Genomic DNA, 19,661 nt, shown 5'->3' with positions numbered 1-19,661 from the left:
TCTTTTACCTTGTTGACACAAATGCACAGAAGAAAAACATTCCTTGACTGACAGCTTTACAAGCTTTCCTCTTCGATCGATTTTGTCAGTGGTTCAACGTTAATTTACACAAGATAAAGGGGTGTCAAGTGCTAAAAGTTTCTGTTATTTGTATTTTAAAGTCCGGTTGATTGAGACTTTTATAGGGTTGTAACAAAGAAGCTTTAGTTTAAAAAAATGCTTGTGACAATAAAAAAGATTATTATTGGGGAATTTCAACTTTCTCAACATTAATAGGTATAGTTACATTGTAGAGGGCTTATAGGAAGCAGAGTTCTTGAAATGCATTCAAAAGAGCTTTTTAAATCAACAGGTTAAAGGTCCAACAAGGGATGGTACAGTGCTGGACCTAGTTCTGGAGAACAAAGTGTTTGAGGTAGCAGTGAGGAAGCATTTTAGTGATAGTGACCAGAACACTATAGGTTTTAAATTTGTCATGGAAAAGGAAAAGGATGCTCTGCAAAAAAGGGTTTTGGATTGGGGAAAGGCTGATTTTATTAAAATAAGTACGAAGTCTTACAACACCAGGTTAAAGTCCAACAGGTTTGTTTCGATGTCACTCGAAACAAACCTGTTGGACTTTAACCTGGTGTTGTAAGACTTCGTACTGTGCTCACCCCAGTCCAACGCCGGCATCTCCACATCATTATTAAAATAAGGCAGGATCTGGCCAAAGTAGACTGGAAATAGCTACTTCTGGATAAATCTACAGGGGGGGCATTCAAAATGGAATTGCCGAAAGTACAGGTCGAACATGTTCCCTTTTGGGTGAAATGTAGTAGCAACAAGTCCAGAGAACTCTGGTGTCTAGGGATATTCAGGACTGGATAGGAAGGAAAAGCGAGGTTTTTAACAGGTACAAAGGGAACAAATCGACAGAGGTCCTCGTGGATTATGTAAAGTGCAGGGGGAACTCAAAAAGGCAATATTAAAGAGCAAAGAGGGGGCATGAAAAAGAACTAGCGGGTAAGATTAGGGAAAATGCCAAGATATTCTTTAAATACATCAAGTGGAAGAGGATAACCAAGGAAAGTGTAGGACCCATGTGCGTCAAGGCAGGTGACATTGGTAGGATGCTAAATGAGTACTTTACATCTGTCTTCACTTTGGAGAAGGAGCAGAAAGGTGCAGAATTCAGACATAGATAGGACTGTGAGTTTCTTGAGAAGTTTGACAGAGGGGGTGAGGAGGTACTGGAGGTTTTGGCGCGTTTAAAAGTGGACAAATATCCAAATGAGTTGTAGCCCAGGCTGCTGTGGGAGACAAGGGAGGAAATTACAGGGACTCTGACCCAAATGTTTAATTCCTTTCGGACCACAGGGGAGGTACCAGAGGACTGGAGCACAGCTAATGTGGTTCCACTTTTCAAGAAGGGCAGGAGAGATAAATCAGGGAATTACAGGCCAGTGAGTCTCACATCAATGGTAGAGAAACTATTGGAGAAAATACCTGAAGGACAGAATCAATCTCCACTTGGAGAGGCAAAGGAACAATCAGCATGGCTTTGCCAGAGGGAGATCATGGCTAACAGATTTGACTAAATTTTTCAAGGAGGTGATCAGATGTGTAGATAAGTGTAGTGCAGTTGATGTAGTTCATAAGTATTTTAGCAAATCCTTTGACAAGGTCCCACATGGGAGACTGATAAAGAAGGTAAATGCGCATGGGATCCAGGGTAATGTGGCAAGTTGGAGTAACACGACAAGGGCACATTCAATGAATGACAGGACTCGCGGGTTCTCAGAAGAACAGATGGATCGTGAAGTGCTTGTGTACAGATCCCTGAAGCAGCAGAACAGGTGAATAGGGTACTTAAGAAGATATAAAGGACACTTGTTTTTATCAGTCATGGAATAGATTATAAGAGCAAGGAGGATTTGTTGGAGCCGTACAGGACTTTGGTTAGGCCACAGCTGGAGTACTGTATTCAGTTATGGTCACTACACTATAGGAAGGATGTGATTGCACTAGAGAAGGTGCAGAGGAGATTCACCAGGATGTTGCATGGGATGGAGCATTTTAGCTATGAAGAGAGGCTGGTAAGCTCAGGTTGCTTTCTTTGGAGCAGAGAAGGCTGAGAGGGGACCTGATTGAGGTGTGTAGGATTATGAGGGGCATGGAGAGGGTGGATAAGAAGCAGCTGTTACCCTTAGTTGAAGAGTTAAAAATAAGGGCGGATAATTTTAAGGTGAAAGGCAGAAGGTTTAGAGGGGATTTGTGGAAACATTTTTTCACCCAGAGGGCAGTTGGAGTCTGGAATGCACTGCCTGTGAGGGTAGTTGAGGCATGAAACCTCACAATCTCTAAAAGTACTTGGATGAGCACTTGAAACATCATAACATTCAACTCTATGGACCAAGTGCTGGGAAATGGGATTAGTGTAGAATTAAAGTTGTTTTTTGCAGGCTTGAAAGGCATCTTCTGTACTGTATGATTCTATGGTAGACAGATTGAATGTTTGTGGAAGGTGTGGCAATCAAACAGGCTACTTTGTCCTGGATGGTGTCAACATTCTTGAGTGTTGCTGGAGCTACTCTCATCCAGGCAAGTGGGGAGTATTCTATCACACTCCTGACGTATGCTTTGTAAATGAAATAGAGGCTTTATGGAGTCAGGACGTGACTTGCCGCAGGATTCCTAGCCTTTGATCTGCTCTTGTGGGCAAAGTATTTATATGGATAGTCTAGTTCAGTTTCTGATTTCCACCAATATCAGCCTGACATCTCCCAGCCTGTGACCATGAGCCATTTTTACCAAGGTCAATACAAATTTAAAGAATAATTAATTTATGACCTTTAAAGCTATCCATAAGGAATCTGTCAAAAACTTAATTAATCTCATTTCATTACTTGGATTTAAAAGACAATAAAAATCAAGTTAAAATTTTCATCTGGTTCCAAAGGTTGAATCGGTTCCAATAACCTAGCAATAATGCAAGAGTCCAGGGAAAATTGTGGTGTAGTGGCAATGCCACTGGAGGAGTCATCAAGGGGCCTGCTATGGGCTAATGCTCATTGAACACGCATGGGTTCAAATTTGAATTCAGCAAACAAAATCTGGAACTGCTAGCTAGTATCAATAATAGTGACTGTGAAACCATCATAGATTGTCATAAAAACCCATCTGGTTCACTAATGTACTTTAAAGAAGGAAATCTGCTGCCCTGACCTGGTCTGGCCTGCATGTGACTCCAGACCCGCAGCAAGGTGTTTGACTTCTAACTGCCCTCTGAAATGGCTTAACGAGCCATTCAGTTCAAGGGCAATTCGGGATGGTCAACAAATGCTGGCCTTGACTATGTAGCCCACTTCCCAGAAAAGGTTATATATTTTAAAAATATGCTGCTTAATTTGTTGGTGGAATACAAAGTTGCAGAATATAATCCCACCATAAGCCTTGCTACAGGTTTTCTATGTTGTACCACTGGAAAAGCAATGGAGGCAGGCAAATCTTCTCCACAGATACACGAGCAGAGGCATTCAAATTATTTTGATTACCTGCTAACTTAATGGGCCTGCTGAAAAGATTATGAGAGGCGGTGAGCTATGAATAATAAAAGTCCATGATAAATACTATGATTAAATAATGTTTGCCATGAATTAAAACTACATACTGTTGACTTCAATTCAATCAGAAATCATTTTCTGTGACGTTGGATTTTAAATAAAAAGAGCAGTCATTGGCTGTGAGTGAATAACAACCATAATTTGGTGATCTGAAATTATAGTTGTCGTACTTTTAAAGTTAAAGGTTGATTTACAAAGAGATTTGCCAGATTAGGGTGTGGATCAGAAGCCTCAGAGCATGGGAGCTCATGGAAACACTTTTCAATATACATTCCCACCAGAAAAATTTTTTTTAAAAAAAATGTTTGCATGGATCTAATTTGAAAAAGGGGCCGACTTCCATGCAGTCTTGATTGACAGCACTACTGATAATCCATTGGACTTGGAAGAAATCAAGAGTAAAATAGCCTAAATTGTTGCCATCAGAGATATTAAAATTAAAGGTAAACATGGTTGAGTTAGTTAAAAGCATTCTATCCTTCCTGAAACATTAAGCAATGAGGGATCCTAGCTTTCAAAGCTCTTTCTGTTTGTTTCATTGAGACAGGAGCTAGAAAATCACCTTCAAGTCAAGCACAATGAATCATTAAAAATGGGTAGTGTAGTGTGTTCATTCATTTTATATTATATGGAAAAGTTTTGGCAATTGAATTACCTGAATTTGATTGTGACTGCTTCTTTGTATCTCCACTATTCCGTCAACTAAAGCTGCTTAATGATTTTCATCAAGCCTTCTTGCAGCCAGGAGTCAACCTAAGCCATTGGAAATGCCTAAATCAGCCTAAACCAGTGGAGATGGTCGATAGCTTTAAGTTCTTGGCGTCACCATCACCAACGGTCTGTCCTGGTCCACTCACGTTGATGCAACAATCAAGAAAGCCCAACAACGTCTCTACTTCCTACGGAAGCTAAAGAAATTTGGCACGTCTGCATCGACTCTCACAAACCTCTCCAGATGTGCGACTGAGATCATCCTATCCGGCTGCATCACAGCCTGGTATAGCAACTGCTCAGTCCAAGATCGCAAGAAATGCAGAGTGTGGTGAATTCAGCCCAACGCATCACACAACCTTGCCACCCTCACATTGATTCTGCATACACCTCCCGCTGCCTCAGGAAGGCAGACAGCATTATCAGAGACCCCTCCCACCCAGGCATTGCCTTCTTCCAGACCCTTCCATCAGGCAGTAGGTACAGAAGTCTGAAGACCCATACATCCAGACATAGGAACAGTTTCTTCCCCACAGCTACAAGACTCCTCAACGACTCCCCCTCGGACTGATCTGTTCCCTGTAAGAACACTATTCACGATGCCCTATGCTGTTCATGTATTTGCTTTGTTTTTCCCCTTGTTCCACACTGTAACCAATCACTGTTTGTCGATGTACCATTTGTCAATGCTCTCTGTTGATTATTCTTTTTGTCTACTATGTACATACTGTGTACATTCCCTCGGCCGCAGAAAAATAGTTTTCACTGTACTTCGGAACATGTGGCAATAAATCAAATCAAATCAAATCAAAGAGGGTGAAGAAATCCTTATGGCAAAAATATCATAAAAGTATACAATTGATTAGTCCTTGGTTAGTGGTATCATGAAAGTAGAGACAGGATATTGTGGGTTATAGGGTGCTACTGCATTTGAGGTAGAAATACACTGGTAATAATAATAATAATCTTCATTAGTGTCACAAGTAGGCTTACATTAACATTGCAATGAAGTTACTGTGAAGAGTTTCTTCAAAGTGTAGAATTAGAAGGGAATGCTTTTTGTATGTTACTTGCTTCCAAGATAATTTCAGATGACATCAGTTTTGCTGCTTAGTCAATATCTTTTTGGCAAGGCTTTTGATTCTCAAGTCTCTACTTCCTTCCATTAGGTATGCTGCTCCTTGGTCATTTATTGGTTAATTTATGCATTTTATTTGTCATGACTTTGGGCTGGTTAAACACCAATCTCCTTTTTATGGTACAGAAAAATGCACACGTTATGACCAACCTTTGGCTTTACAGTCTAAGCCAGCTCCTACTTTCTTCAACTGCATGACTCCTACATAAATTGGGCGGTACAGTGGCACAGTGGTTAGCACTGCTGCCTCATAGCACCAGGGGCCCGGGTTTGATTTTGACTTTGGGTGACTGTCTGTGAAGAATTTGCACTTTCTCCCCGTGGGTCACCTCTGGGTGCTTCGGTTTCCTCCCACAAAGATGTACAGGTTTAGTGGATTGGCCATGATAAATGACTCCTTAGTTTCCAAAGGTTGGGCGTGGTTACGGCGATAGGGCGGAGGGTTGGGCTTAGGTAGGGTGCCCTTTCAAAGGGTCGGTGCAGACTCAATGGGCCGAATGGCCTCCTTCTGCATTGTATTTGCATTGGAATTTCTTTATTTGATCATCGAAGAAGCTCATAATTATGGCTCACCCTTTCAAATAAATCTATCCTAAATAAGCTACAATGGTCAAGCGTTGCTTTTTCTTGGCCCTCTCTGGTACAAAGTTCCATTTCAACTGCAGTGAAAAATAATGGGCGGGATTCTCTGACCCCACGCCGGGTTGGAGAATCGCCGGGGGCTGCCGTGAATCCCGCCCCTGCCGTGTCCCGAAGTCTCCGCCGCCAGAGATTCGGCGGGGGCAGGAATCGGACCGCGCCGGTCGGCGGGCCCACCCCTGCCGATTCTCCGGCCCGCGATGGGCCGAAGTCCCGCTGCTGGAATACCTGTCCCGCCAGCGTGGATTAAACCACCTTTTGAACGGCGGGACAAGGCGGCGCGGGCAGGCTCCGGGGTCCTGGAGGGGGGCGCAGGGCGATCTGGCCCCGGGTGGTGCCCCCACGGTAGCCTGGCCCGGGATCGGGACCCACCGATCCCCGGGCGGGCCTGTGCCGTGGGGGCACTCTTTTTCTTCCGCCTTCGCCATGGTCTTCACTATGGCAGAGGCGGAAGAGACCCCCCCTCCCCTACGCATGAGCGGGGATGACGTCATCAGCCGCTGACGCTTGCGCGCATGCGCTGACCCACGCCGCCCGGCAAAGACCTTTCGGCCCTGGCTGGCGTGGCGCCAAAGGCCTTTCCCGCCAGCCGGTGGAGCGCAAACTATTCCGGTGTGGGCCTAGCCCCTCAAGGTGAGGGCTTGACCCCAAAAGGTGCGGAGAATTCCTCACCTTTGGGGCAGCCCGACACCGGAGTCGTTCCCGCCACTCCATTACGCCGGAACCCCCCGCCCCGCCGGGTAGGGGAGAATCCCGCCCAATATTTTCATTGTAGTGGGAAAGCAGCGAAATCTACTAAAGACCGTCACATGAGCAGCAGTGAAAGATCCTACTGTATTAGAAAATATACTCTTAATTTTCAGCACGATTGTCAGCAAGAAAACCTATAAATTAAAACTAGACAGAGCCACCAAGATAGAATGCACTTCACAGAAGCAGATCTGAACATGGACTGGTAACAGTTCAATTTAACAAACCTTTTAACAATGAGATTTTTCAGAGATTAGAATAAGAGTGATGATCTAATCAAGATGCCGATTTAGATTAAATCCACGTTTTAGCTGTCTTAAGCCGATTGATCTTGATAATGCAGAAACTGAAGGTGCAGACACTTCATTCACAAAGAAACACTGTGGCGATCATATCAAAGACAAGCTTTCTTTGCAAAATTGGACTGTTGTTTTATATTCGGATTGCACAAAACATTGAGTTTGTATAGTACATGGAAAATTTATGGTCCCAAATAAATTTTAGTTACGATCAATTTATAATATCCAAACAGCTGTCCGTACAAAAAATGATTCTCTTCTACCGATAAAATGGAAAAGATAAAATGGTAAAAATCTGAAACACAAATTAATGTGATTTCTGGAGGAACAATTTTAATAAAGGATGTAGCCAAAACATTAATATCAGTCCTCTATCCAAATGTTGATTGAACGACTGTGTAACATTTTTCAGCATTTTCCTCCCAGGTTTCTTTGAATTTTTTATGCCTTACTTTAACTTGGGTAAAGTGCCAGGCACTCTCTACCCTGCCTAAGTCTCGTATAGGGCATTTTGGTTTGGATATTTGTGGAATTGGGATGAGTCAAGATGTCTTTAAAAATTATGTGTGGGCCTTATTCCAGGAGTCCTAGCCACATTCACTTGTTCAGCAGTTTTTTGCCGCATGAGTTAACAGCGTAAGTAGCTGGCACACCTGCCCTTGTTGGCGTCATTGGTGAGCAATTCAACCTTGGGCCTGCCTCTGGCCAACCCCTGCCTCCCTGGACTGAAAACATCGCTGGTAGGGGCCTGCATAATGAAGATGAGTTTGTGGAGTCAGGAACTTTTCTGACCTCCCACTTCCCATCTCTTTCACAAAATTCCAGCCCTTTAACTTCTCAGTCTCGTTCAAATTGGCCAGTTCCAAATCGTAGTTTTAGTCCTAGTCTGGGTGTCTCGAAGGAGTTGGGTGAGCACAGAAGAACCAGAGACTCATACGACGGATCCCTGACATAAAGGAACATGGTGTGGATGGATAGGTGACCTCAGTCTGAGAGAAGAGCTTAGGTGGCTAGCTTTCCTGTTGGGATCCCAAAGGAGCAAGCTACAACTTGTGTACCACAAGGAAAACCTTGTATTGAAAAAAAGTCCTTCACCCTCTTTTGGGGCCTGCTGATCCTGACAAGCTGATCAGGACCTTTGTTCCTGACAAGCCAGCATCAGCTGAGAGTTATATAAACAAATGACCTCAACAGAGCAGCAAAGGTACACAAGTTGAAACTCTTTCTGCACACAGTGAATATATACATTCAGGTAACTTTATTAAAATATGACCATGTTGGTCTTGATTATGATATATGTATAAAATGTTACACATCCACCATGTTTAAAACATTCAACATTAATAACATTGCCCAAAGATTGTTTTAAAATGTGAGAGATACATATCATCATGCCTCTCGCATCTGGGATGGGCTCAACATTGGTCTGAGGATAATGGCGGAAGCACGCTTTGAAAAGGCATGCCTCCATACAGTCAACAGCTGCTAATCTGCCTTCCAGAGTAATGAGCAGCCATAGCCGAAAATGGATGAAAACCACAGGAGAAAGAAGTGTTGCAGATCTTTGTTGAAAATTGTGAAGCCGCGGACCTTGGGCGGTATTCTCTCCTACCCGGCGGAGCGGGGGGTTCCGGCATAATGGAGTGGCGGGAACCACTCCGGCGTCGGGCCGCCCCATTGGGGCGGAATTCTCCGCACCTTTACGGGCCAAGCCCTCATCTTGAGGGGCTAGGCCTGCGCCAGAGAGTTTTCCACTCTGCTAACTGGCGGGAAAGGCCTTTGGCGCCACGCCAGCCAGCGCCGAAAGGTCTTCGCCGGGCAACGCATACGCGGGAGTATCAGCGGCCGCTCACGGCATCCCCGCGCATGCGCAGGGGAGGGGGTCTCTTCCGCCTCCGCCATTGTGAAGACCATGGCGAAGGCGGAAGAAAAAGAGTGCCCCCACGGCACAGGCCCGCCCGCGGATCGGTGGGCCCCCGATTGCGGGCCAAGCCACTGTGGGGGCACCCCCCGGGGCCAGACGCCCCACTCTCCCCCCCCCCCCGCCCCCCAGGACCCCGGAGCCTGCCCGCGCCACCTTGTCCCGCCGTTCAAAAGGAGGTTTAATCCACGCCAGCGGCCGAGGGTTGACAGCGGCGGGACGTCGGCCCATCGCGGGCCAGAGAATCGCCGGGGGTGGGCCCGCCGACCGGCACGATTCCCGACGACTGGCACGGCGCGATTACGCCCCCGCCGAATCTCTGATGGCGGAGAATTCGGTGGAGGGTCGGAGAATCGCGTCCCTGACCCGGGGCAGGATTCGCCACAAACTCGCGTGATGTCCGGGGCGGGATTCTCCGACCCCCCCGCTGGGTCGGAGAATCGCCGGGGGCTGGTGTGAATCCCGCCCCTGCCGGTTGCCGAATTCTCCAGCACCAGATATTCGGCGGGGGTGGGAATCGCGCCACACCGGTTGGCGAGCGCCCCCCGGCGATTCTCCCCGCGATGGGCCAAAGTCCCGCTGCTGGAATGCCTGTCCCGCCGGCGAGAATCAAACCACCACTCTTACCGGCGGGGCAAGGCGGCGCGGGCGGGCTCCGGGGTCCTGGGTGGGGCGCGGGGTGATCTGGCCCCGGGGGGTGCCCCCACGGTGGCCAGACCCGCGATCAGGGCCCACCGATCCGCGGGCGGGCCTGTGCCGTGGGGGCACTCTTTTCCTTCTGCCTTCACCATTGTCTCCACTATGGCAGAGGCGGAAGAGACCCCCCTCCACTGTGCATGCGCGGGGATACCATGAGCGTCCGCTGACACTCCCGCGCATGCGCCGCACGGCAAAGTCATTTCCGCGCCAGCTGGCGGGGCACCAGAGGCCTTTCCCGCCAGCTGGAGGGGCGGAAATCAGTCCGGCGTGGGCCTAGCCCCTCAAGGTGAGGGCTCGGCCCCTCAAGATGCGGAGAATTCCGCAACTTTAGGGTGGCGCGATGCCAGACTGATTCACGCGTTTTTGGCGCCGGTCGGTGGACATCACGCTGATGTGTGGAGCATAAATACCAGGATGGAACTTATCACAACCTGCATCCATATGATACTTATGGCGTATTCCCAGGATCCTTAGGGGAATACACGCTTCCCCGTTAAGGAGGCGGGGCGACTTAAGACTTCCGGTATACTCACTCAGTTGGGTGGCGCTGAGTGTCGTCTGTCCAGGCGTCTTGAAATAAACCATTATTATTTCACTCAACTCGGTGTGGACTCCCCCTTCTTGCAGATACAAAAGAATTGTTTGGCCAAAGAGCCTGTTGCTTTGCTATAAATATTTTGTAAGGGTCTGACAAATGTACAACTGCAACAAGGGGCGAAATTCTCCGTTATCGGCGGAAACTCCGCCGATCGGCGCAAAAAACGGCGCAAATCCCACTTGCGTCACGTCATAAAAATGGGCCGATAGTCTGCGGCCCGAAATGGGCTAGCAGCGACGTAACGGGATCCGCGCTTGCGCAGTGGTTCACGCCGTGCAGCGTCATACGCGCTGCACGGCGTGACGGCTCATAAGGCCGCGCAGCTCCCCCCCACCCGACCGGAACAGCCGACCGCAACACCTGACTTGATGGCTGCCCGTCGCTCAGCCCCGAGGTTCGAGTCACGCGATGTGGAGGCGCTCCTGGATGCGGTGGAGCAGAGGAGGGACGCCCTGTATCCCGGGCACGGCCGCAGAGTTGCCCCACGCCACAGCCGGCGTCTGTGGAGGGAGGTGGCAGAGGCCGTCACCGCTGTGGCCCTAACACCACGGACAGGCACCCAGTGCCACAAGAAGGTGAACGACTTCGTCAGAGCAGGCAGGGTGAGCCTCCCCCATATCCCCCATATCCCCTCTCCCCCAAATCCCCCCCTCCCCCATATCCCCCCCCTCCCCCATATCCCCCCCTCCCCCATATCCCCCATATCTCCCCTCCCCCATATCCCCCCCTCCCCCATATCCCCCATATCCCCCCTCCCCCATATCCCCCATACTCCCCCCTCCCCATATCCCCCCTCCCCCATATCCCGCATATCCCCCCTCCCCCATATCCCCCATATTCCCCCCTCCCCATATCCCCCCTCCCCCATATCCCCCCTCCCCCATATCCCCCCTCCCCCATATCCCCCATATTCCCCCCTCCCCCATATCCCCCCTCCCCATATCCCCCATATCCCCCCTCCCCCATATCCCCCATATTCCCCCCTCCCCCATATCCCCCCTCCCCCATATCCCCCATATCCCCCATATCCCCCCTCCCCCATATCCCCCCTCCCCCATATCCCCCATATCCCCCCTCCCCCATACCCCCCATATTCCCCCCTCCCCATATCCCCCCTCCCCATATCCCCCATATCCCCCCTCCCCCATATCCCCCATATTCCCCCCTCCCCCATATCCCCCATATTCCCCCCTCCCCCATATCCCCCTCCCCCATATCCCCCATATCCCCCCTCCCCCATATCCCCCATATCCCCCCCCATATCCCCCCTCCCCCATATCCCCCCTCCCCCATATACCCCTCCCCCATATCCCCCATATCCCCCCTCCCCCATATCCCCCATATTCCCCCCTCCCCCATATCCCCCCTCCCCCATATCCCCCATATCCCCCCTCCCCCATATCCCCCATATTCCCCCTCCCCATATCCCCCCTCCCCCATATCCCCCCTCCCCCATATCCCCATATCCCCCATATTCCCCCCTCCCGCATATTCCCCTCCCCCATATCCCCCTCCCCCATATCCCCCATATCCCCCCTCCCCATATCCCCCATATTCCCCCCTCCCCCATATCCCCCCTCCCCCATATCCCCCATATCCCCCCCCATATCCCCCCCTCCCCCATATCCCCCCTCCCCCATATGCCCCATATCCCCCCTCCCCCATATCCCCCTCCCACATATCCCCCCTCCCCCATATCCCCCATATCCCCCTTCCCCCATATCCCCCCCTCCCCCATATCCCCCATATCCCCCCTCCCCCATATCCCCCCTCCACCATATCCCCATATTCCCCCCTCCCCCATATCCCCCCTCCCCATATCCCCCATATTCCCCCCTCCCCCATATCCCCCCTCCCCCATATCCCCCATATCCCCCCTCCCCCATATCCCCCATATCCCCCCCATATCCCCCCTCCCCCATATCCCCCCTCCCCATATCCCCCCTCCCCCATATCCCCCATATCCCCCCTCCCCCATATCCCCCATATTCCCCCCTCCCCCATATCCCCCCTCCCCCATATCCCCCATATCCCCCCTCCCCCATATCCCCCATATTCCCCCCTCCCCATATCCCCCCTCCCCCATATCCCCCCTCCCCCATATCCCCCATATTCCCCCCTCCCCCATATCCCCCTCCCCCATATCCCCCTCCCCCATATCCCCCATATCCCCCCTCCCCCATATCCCCCATATTCCCCCCCCATATCCCCCTCCCCCATATCCCCCCCCCATATCCCCCCCTCCCCCATATCCCCCCTCCCCCATATTCCCCATATGCCCCCTCCCCCATATCCCCCTCCCACATATCCCCCCTCCCCCATATCCCCCATATCCCCCTTCCCCCATATCCCCCCTCCCCCATATCCCCCATGTCCCCCCTCCCCCATATCCCCCATATCCCCCCTCCACCATATCCCCCATATTCCCCCCTCCCCCATATCCCCCATATCCCCCCTCCCCCATATCCCCCATATCCCCCCCTCCCCCATATCCCCCCCTCCCCCATATCCCCCATATCCCCAAGTGAATCCAGCCCTAACCTTAACCTCTGCAATGCACGCGCAACCGATGGCGTGCATTCATATACCTGCCTAACACTGTTGCCTTTTACCCCTGCCACCACCCACCCCCCAGGAGAAGCGCGCACACAACAATAGGGAGCATGTGAGGACTGGAGGAGGGCCCGCTGCTGAGAGGCCACTGACCGTACACGAGGAAAGGGCCCTGGAACTGGCTGGCGGACCTGAGGACCGGGAGGTTGCTGATGCAGAGGTCGGGGCCCCACGAGCAAGTGAGCCACCAACAGCCCGTCCCCATATCCCCCCTCCCCTATATCCCCCTCTCCCGTATCACCTGATCACTGCCTGATGTCTAACCATGCATGCTTCATTGTGTATCGCAGGACCAAACGTCCAGGCACCCATCCCCGCAGATGCAGACTGCCCGCAGGATGCCCCTCGGAGACCACGGGAGACGGAGAGACCCGAACCCTCCAGCATGCGACGCCCGCAGGATGCCCCTCGGAGACCACGGGAGACGGAGAGACCCGGACCCTCCAGCATGCGACGCCCGCAGGATGCCCCTCGGAGACCACAGGAGACGGAGAGACCCGGACCCTCCAGCATGCGACGCCCGCAGGATGCCCCTCGCACACCACGGGAGACGGAGAGACCTGGAGCAACAGGGAGACGACACCCCCGTCACGTGCGGGAGCGACCACCCAGTGATGAGGGGGGCAGCCACAGGCCCCCGTCACATCCGAGCCAGGACACCACTACCCAGGACACCACTATCCAGGACACCCCTACCCGGGACACCACTACCCAGGACACCCCTACCCGGGACAGCACTACCCGGGACAGCACTACCCGGGACAGCACTACCCAGGACACCCCTACCCGGGAAGACGAAATACCGGACAGTGACTCAGAGTGGATGGGTGGAGACGAACCCCCACCCCAAAGTGCCATGGACTCAGAGTGGGACGAAGAGCACGACACAACGCCACTGCTGTCACCAACACCCTCCACCATCGCAGAAACACTCACCACGGTTGGGCACTTTAGTGATGAGGCGTCTGGTACACTCACTGGTGCGCACAACACAGCCGTCCCGGTACAGCAGGTGGAGGTAGGAGCAGCAGAGGGACCGGGCGGTCGGAGGGCAGCCCAGGCCAAGCGAACATCTGCCGCCCAGATGGATCCCGGGTTCCTGCAGTTACCACACCCACACATAGATCCGATGCAACCACCGACACGGAGACGAGCGAATAGGGTGACGGGTGGCTTGCGGCGGCTGCGGTCGCAGGTGGAGGAGTCCACCCGCGGCCAGGAGCTGGGAGTGGTCCCGGTCATGCGTGCCACCCAGGCTGACACCGCACGGGTGGCGTCCGCGGTGGAGGCAATGGGTGCGACGGTGTCAGACATGGGGAACGGTTTGCGAGGCCTGGGGCCTTCCGTGCAGGCGGCGTCTGTGGCCCAGGAAATGGCTGCCCTCTCACAGGAGGCCATGAGCCAGTGCCAGCGCCAGATGGCAGAGGCGCTCAACGCCATAGCCCAGTTTCAGCAGGCCATGGCCCAGTCTCAGCAGGCCATGGCCCAGTCTCAGCAGGCCATAGCCCAGTCTCTGCAGGCCATGGCCCAGTCTCTGCAGGCCATGGCCCAGTCTCAGCAGGCCATCGCTGAGGGCATCGGCGCCAGTGGCCATGTGCGAGCTGGCGTCGCACTGTCGCAGACAGGGTTCGACAACCCCCTGGGCTCCATGGCTGCAAACCTGCAGACCCCTGTCGAAACCAGCACGGGCCTCCAGGACTGGCAGCGCCAGATGTCGGGGGCGCGTCGGATGGCCAGTCCGTTCGCATCCCCCACCCATGTAGAGGCCTGGGGGCCATCGGGCACCCCGAGGGAGGAGGAGGTGGTGTGGTCCGTCCCGGCTCCCTCTGTAGGGGAGGTCCCGGTACACCGCGACACCTCGGACTCCCCCCCTTCCGTCCCAGGTGCATCGGGTGGGCAACGGGCAGGACAGGCTGGCAGCTCGCCATCCCAGTCGCCCGGGCCGCAGCCTGGCCCATCTAGGCCAGGACGCCCCAGGAAACGGCCGCCAAAGGGATCCAGTGTCAGAGGGCAGGAATCACAGGAGTCCACCTCCAGTTCTGCTGTACCGTCTGGGGAACCACGTAGACGTAGTCAAAGGGCCCGTAAGGCCAAACAATTAGACACTGAGTAAGTTGGCACGGGTGCAGGGCACAGATGAGTTTTAGGCGCTAGGGCACGTGCATGAACTCCTTTGGTTATTAAAGTCAATGTTACACCTACCGAAGCTGCCTTTGTGCTCTGTCCAAAGTGTGCGGGGGTGTCATGTACGTTGAGCGCAAGTGTGTGTGTGAGGCGTGGTCTTACCTCAGCCCCAGGTGAGTCTGCCCCCTTCCCCCTGGGCCGCCATCAACATCCCCCGGGCAGAGGACGGGACCGTGCGCTGCAGTGTCACAGCCGCATACAGGGATGGTCCGGGTGGATGGTGGTACTGTGGCCATGGGTCAGACATAGTCCAACGATGTAGAGCCAGGAGCTCATCGGAGGCGGGTTGTCATCATTCTCCATGGCCTGCGATAGACACGCGTCCACCCGCAACTGGGTGAGCTCGGCCCGTTGTGCCGCCGGTGGATCGGCAATTGGGGGTGGGGGGGTGGTGTGCATGCGGGTGGGGTGTGTGGGGTTGGGGAGGGGGGTGAGGGTGCTGGGTGGGTGGATGGGTGGGGGGGTGCGGGTGGTCGGCTGTTGTCATGGTGTGCGGTCTGTGGCCATACTACCCAATTCCCACGCCCATCTAGTCAGTGAAGCGGGCGTCTATCAGTCTGTCCCGTGCCCGCTGGGCCAGCCGGTAACGGTGGACAGCCACCCGTCTGTGTCTACCCCGTCTGCCCTGACCATTGCCCCCATCCCCCTCATCTGGGGAGGACTGGGCCTCTTCCTGCTGCTCCTCCACTCCGCCCTCCTCTGCCTGCGGCACATCGCCCCTCTGCTGGGCTATGTTGTGCAGGACGCCGCACACCACAATGATGCGGCCGACCCTATCTGACCGATACTGGAGGGCGCCCCCAGAGAGGTCCAGGCACCTGAAACGCATCTTCAGCATGCCAAAGCACCTCTCGATCACTCCCCTTGTCGCTACATGGGCATCATTGTAGCGGTTCTCCGCCTCATTGCGTGGCCTCCGTATAGGCGTCATCAGCCACGATCGCAATGGGTAGCCCCTGTCGCCCAGCAACCAGCCCCTCAGCCGGGGATGGCGTCCCTCGTACATGCCGGGGATGGATGACCGCGACAACACGAATGAGTCGTGTACACTGCCTGGGTGACGGGCGCAGACGTGCAGGATCATCATGCGGTGGTCGCAGACCACCTGTACGTTCATCGAATAGGTCCCCTTCCTATTAGTGAACACGGCCCTGTTATCTGCAGGTGGCCGCACGGCAACGTGCATCCCATCGATCGCGCCCTGGACCATGGGGAACCCGGCCACGGCAGAGAAGCCCACGGCCCGGGCATCTTGGCTGGCCCGGTCCACGGGGAAGCGGATGTAGCGGTGCGCCATGGCATAAAGGGCATCTGTCACTGCCCGGATGCACCGATGCACCGATGTCTGCGATATGCCGGACAGGTCCCCACTCGGTGCCTGGAATGACCCCGTTGCATAAAAGTTCAGGGCCACCGTAACCTTGACGGACACGGGGAGAGGGTGTCCGCCGCCAGTGCCACGCGGTGACAGGTGTGCCAGCAGGTGGCAGATGTGTGCCACGGTTTCCTGGCTCATCCGGAGTCTCCTCCTGCATTCCCGGTCCGTGAGGTCCTGGTATGACTGCCGGGGCCGGTACACACGGGGCGCCCTCGGGTGCCTCCGTTGCCATGGGGCCGCGACGTCCTCCTCCCCCTCCTCGTCCTGTCGGTCAGGTGTCCCTCCAGCCTGGGCGGCTGCCGCCTGCCCCTCTGCGGCAGCCTGCGCCGCCTCTCTGGCACGCTCCTCCTCCTCCTCCTCCTCCTCCTCATCCAGGGCAACATAGACATGAGCGGCTGCCACCACGGCGGCCAACATCGCTGGATGGTCTGAAAACATGACGGCCTGGTGGGGGGGAGGGGAACGACGACATGTCATCATTGCCCATATCCCCTCCTCCCCCCAGCCAGGTGGCATGGACCGCATGGGTCCAACTGTTGGAGGCTGGCACCTGGCCAGGTGGACCTACTCATTTGCCCTCCCATCACCCACCCCGGCACGGACCCCCCCCCCCAACCTCCACCCCGGCACGGCCCCCTCCCCAACCCCCAACCTCCACCCCAGCACGGACCCCCCCAACCTCCACCCCAGCACGGACCCCCCCCACCTCCACCCCGGCACGGACCCCCTCCCCAACCCCCAACCTCCACCCCAGCACGGACCCCCCCCCCCAACCTCCACCCCGGCACGGACCCCCTCCACAACCCCCAACCTCCACCCCGGCACGGACCCCCTCCCGGCACTCCCCCGGAGCCCAGCCTACTCTAACCACCACCCCCCCCCCCCCCCCGCCGCACACACACACAAGCCGAGACACACCTCTCCTCAGGCAATCAGTCTGCGGCCACGCCATTTCCTGCCCAGAGCCAACCCCCCAGGCCGTCACTCACCTCCTCGCTGGTCGGCGTGAGCCTGGAGCACCGGGTCACGCCGATGAAAAGGAGGTTTGATTCACGTCGACGTGAACGGTCATCACGTCGACGGGACTTCGGCCCATCCGGAAGGGAGAATATCGGCAGGCCGAAAATCGGCTGCCTTGCGCAGACCCGTGACATTCTCCGCGGCAGCGGCGCCATTAACGCCCCGCCGACTTTTCTCCCTTCGGAGACTTCGGCGGGGGCGGGATTCACGGCGGCCAACGGCCATTCTCCGACCCGGCGGGGGGTCGGAGAATGACGCCCCTTGCTTTCTCCACATGGCCTTTGAGCCCATTCTCCCCAAGTGCTATATCCAGCCGCCGCTTGAATATATTCAAAGTTTTAGCATCAACTACTTCCTGTGGTAATGAATTCCACAGGCTCACCACTCTTTGTGTGAAGAATTGTCTCCTTATATCTGTCCGATATGGTTTACCCTTGATGCACTATCAATTACGACGAGACGAGAGTAGAGAATAATCAAGGCTTTAAGACACAGAGATATTTGGCCTCCTACAGCTGCTGCTGAAATGGCTGAAGTTCGGAGAGTGCACACATTGTCAGCAGGCAGGGATCTACCCCCGTACCTGTAGTACAGGGGCCTTACCGTAATACCCTCGTATGCAGTGCAGGATGTAAAATATAATACAACAGTGGTGTCTACCACAGTCGCCCCCTGTTAAAAATGAGTCCAGCGGGGGGGGGGGGGGTGGAAAACTATTTACATACAGGTTGTCATAAAAATTTTACAGAAGGTTACAAATTTAGACGGTCGGGCGCCTTGATCCGTCTTTGAGAGCGCTGCAGTGCTGGTGGCGAGTCAGGTGTCGGCTCGGTCGTCGGTGACTCCGGGAGTGTGTCGACATCCTCTTCATCCCCGGGTGGGATCAAGGGGAGGACGGATTGTCCTGGAACGGGGGCTGTGGTGCGATGCGCTGCGGGAAGGGAGGGTGGCACCGGGGCAGAGGTGGGCGGGGGAGGGGGGTGTGGGGACCCAGCTGGTGCCAGGTCCCTGAGGGTGACTGGGTCTTGGCAACCGTCGGGGTACGCTACGTAGGCGTACTGCGGGTTTGCATGGAGTAGCTGTACCCTCTCAACCAACGGGTCCGCCTTGTGGAGCCGCGCGTGCTTGCGGAGGAGAACGGGTCCTGGAGCTGCCTGCCACGTTGGGAGCGAAACCCCGGAGGTGGACTTCCTGGGGAAGGCAAAGAGCCGTTCATGGGGGGTTTCGTTCGTTGCCGTACACAGGAGCGACCGAATGGAGTGAAGTGCGTCGGGGAGGACCTTCTGCCAGCGAGAGGCCGGGAAATTTCTGGACCGTAGGGCCAGCTGGACGGCTTTCCTGACCGTCCCATTTTCCCGCTCCACCTGCCCGTTTTCCCGGGGGTTGTAGCTGGTCGTCCTGCTCGAGGCAATGCCCCTGTTGAGCAGGTACTGGCGCAGCTCATCGCTCATTAATGAGGATCCCCTGTCGCTGTGGACGTAGGTGGGGAAACCGAACAGAGCGAAAATGGTGTTGAGGGCTTTGATGACGGTGGCAGGCGTCATATCGGGGCATGGGATGGCGAAGGGGAATCTGGAATATTCGTCGACCACATTAAGAAAATACGTGTTGCGGTCAGTGGAGGGGAGGGGCCCTTTGAAGTCCACGCTGAGGCGTTCAAATGAGCGGGAGGCCTTCACCAAGTGCGCACGGTCTGGCTGGTAGAAGTGCGGTTTACACTCGGCGCAGACCTGGCATGTTCTGGTGACAGCCCTGACTTCCTCGATGGAGTAGGGCAGATTGCAGGCCTTAATGAAGTGATAAAAGCGGGTGACCCCTGGGTGACAGAGATCGTCGTGCAGGGTCCGGAGTCAGTCCACTTGTGCGTTGGCACATGTACCTCGGGACAGGGCATCGGGGGGCTCTTTGAGCTTACCGGGCAATACAAAGTCTCGTAATCAAAGGTGGAGAGCTCGATCCTCCACCGCAAGATCTTATCATTTTTGATCTTATCCCGTTGTGTGGTGTTAAACATGAAGCCAACCGACCGTTGGTCTGTAAGGAGAGTGAATCTCCTGTCGGCCAGTTAATGCCTCCAGTGCCGCACAGCTTCAACGATAGCTTGGG

General features: G+C 54.4%; 1 long non-coding RNA gene across 2 annotated transcripts in view; it reads right to left on the bottom strand.

Moving 5' to 3' along the window:
* The window catches only part of LOC140421159 (uncharacterized), a 1,249,163-nt gene that overhangs the window by 777,438 nt on the left and 452,064 nt on the right, over window positions 1-19,661 (bottom strand). The gene's annotated exons all lie outside the window — the stretch shown is intronic.

The sequence above is a fragment of the Scyliorhinus torazame genome, chromosome 5 (genome assembly GCF_047496885.1).
Source record: "Scyliorhinus torazame isolate Kashiwa2021f chromosome 5, sScyTor2.1, whole genome shotgun sequence".
NCBI classification, from domain to species: domain Eukaryota; kingdom Metazoa; phylum Chordata; class Chondrichthyes; order Carcharhiniformes; family Scyliorhinidae; genus Scyliorhinus; species Scyliorhinus torazame.
The sequence above is the reverse complement of the archived record's forward strand: the minus strand, read 5'-3'. Positions and strand labels throughout refer to the sequence as shown.